Source organism: Crinia signifera, chromosome 3 (genome assembly GCF_055691185.1).
Source record: "Crinia signifera chromosome 3, ASM5569118v1, whole genome shotgun sequence".
In the NCBI taxonomy this organism is placed as follows: Eukaryota; Metazoa; Chordata; class Amphibia; order Anura; family Myobatrachidae; genus Crinia; species Crinia signifera.
Window position 1 is genome coordinate 161,401,984 of NC_139219.1, and position 2,398 is coordinate 161,404,381.

Sequence of the window (2,398 nt, forward strand, 5' to 3'; positions counted from 1 at the left end):
CCTTTCGAAAGACTCCCTTAGGGGCTGCACCCCCTCCGGAAGAGCAATCTACTCAGTCCCAGTGTTTCTCCGCTCCCAGGGTTAAGGTACTAAGCTGGGCCTTTCGCGGTCTCCCCATCAGAGGCTACGAACCTCTGGAACAGGAGCCATCTACTCAGTCCCAACCTTTCTCCGCTCCCTGGGATTGGATACTAGACTGAGCCTTTCGCTGACTCATCCTTCGGGGGCTACAAACCCCGTCAAGAGAGTCAAACTACTAGGCCCAGTGTTTCTCCCCCCCTCCTACCAGTGGGTTTACGGAGCCTCCTACCACTGGCAGAGGTGAAGATACTTAGTGAGACTTTTCACTACTCCCGGGAAAAAACAGAGGGGTCCCACACCCTCCGCCCATCAGAGCAGCTACTCAGTCCCACCTTTCTCTATTCTCTGCCAGAGGCCAGTCCATACCAACTGATAAGAACAGATACTACACTTGATCTTAGCCAAAAGGCCGTAATAATCAGTAACACAGATGTTACCTTAACCATGAACTTTGACCATTCTATTGTCTGCATTATAATAGCACATTACAATGGTACTTACAAGGACATGTGGAGATTGAATCATTATTCTTAGTTATACCTTTATCTACATACTGTATAGAATAGAATCAACTTTATTGGCCATGTGTGCTTGCGCACACTAGGAATTTTTTGAGGATTACAGTGCAGCATCAAGCAGGGATGAAAAGGGGGGGAGGGAGACATTACATATATTACATAAAGACATTGCAAGCATTTAATTTCTAGCTACGACTATGGTGGTCAGTTCGCAAAGTAGGGACACGTTGTTTGGCTGTTGATATTGGGATTGCATTCGCTTTGATTGGATTGTTCAGGTGATGGACGGCTAACGGAAAGAAGCTTCTTGCTGATCTGGACGTTTTGACGGGGATGGACCTGAACCGTCTTCTGGATGGTAGGATGTCGAACAAGTTGTGACCAGGATGCAGCTTGTCGTTTGCGATCTTCTCAGCACGTTTCCTGACCCTGGATGAGAACAGATCCCTTATCGGGGGGAGGTCGGTCCCTATGATCCTTTCCGCAGTCTTCACTACCCTCTGCAGTTTTTGTTTGTCGTTCTCGCTTGCGCCACCGTACCAGATTGTGATCGAGGAACATAAGACAGACTCCACGATGGCGGTGTAGAATACGCACAGCAGCTCCTGTGGGATGTTGAATTTCCTGAGTTGCCTCAGGAAGAACAGGCGCTGTTGGGCCTTTTTGATGTTTGTGGTTATGTTTAATCCCCATCTTAGGTCACTGGACATGGTTGTCCCTAGGAATTTGAAGGAATCAACCCGCGACACCGCTGCGTTGGCTATTGTTAGCGGGGCTAGTGCATTTGGTTTTTTCCTGTAGTCGACCACCATCTCAACTGTTTTGGTGGGGTTTAGATTGAGGTTGTTGCTGCTGCACCACTGTGTCAGCTTCTCCACTGCATGCCTGTACGCGGTCTCGTCACCATCCTTGATTAGGCCGATGATAGTGGTGTCATCTGCGAATTTGATGATTTTCACTGACTGCTCAGATGAGGTGCAGTCATTCGTGTAGAGAGAGAAGAGCAGAGGGGAGAGGACGCATCCTTGGGGGGCTCCAGTACTGATTGTTCGTGTGCTGGACGAGAAGGCGCCGGCTTTGACCACCTGTTCCCTTGCTGTTAGAAAGTCCACTATCCATAAGCATGTTGATCCTGGGACTCCTAAGGAGAGGAGTTTTGGCTGCAGGATGCTGGGAACGATAGTATTAAATGCTGAGCTGAAGTCCACGAATAGGACTCTTGCATAGGTGCCTTGGTGGTCGAGGTGTTGTAAAATATGGTGCAGCCCGAGGTTGACCGCATCCTCTACACTTCTGTTCGCCCGGTAGGCAAACTGCATGGGGTCAAGGTGAGAGTTTGTCACTTCTTTCAGGTGCTTCAGTACTAGTCTTTCAAATGCTTTCATGGCCACTGAGGTTAGTGCAATTGGCCTGAAGTCATTTTGGTCCTTCGTGGGTGTTTTCTTAGGGACCTGGACGATTATAGAGCGTTTGAAGCAGGCAGGAACCTTGCACAAGTCCAGGGAGGAGTTGAATATCGTTGTGAAGATGGGGGCGAGCTGAGCTGCACAGGTCCTAAGGCTGGATGGCGACACACCATCCGGTCCTGCAGCCTTCTTAGGTTTTATTCTTTTGAGTACTGCTTCTACCTCGCCTTGGTCCAAGTGGAGGGCCTGGGTGTGGTGGTCTTTGGGAGGGAGTGGGGGAGGTACGGCCTGCTCAAATCTGCAGTAGAACTTGTTCAGGTCTTCTGCAAGTTCATGGCTGGTTTCAGACTGTGTTTGGGCTTTCTTGTAATTTGTTATGTTTTGCATGCCCTT

General features: G+C 49.2%; 1 pseudogene; it reads right to left on the bottom strand.

Annotated features, from left to right (window-relative positions):
* Nucleotides 1-366: 366 nt before the first annotated feature.
* On the bottom strand, nt 367-499 carry LOC146066121 (U2 spliceosomal RNA; annotated as a pseudogene).
* Nucleotides 500-2,398: the final 1,899 nt, after the last annotated feature.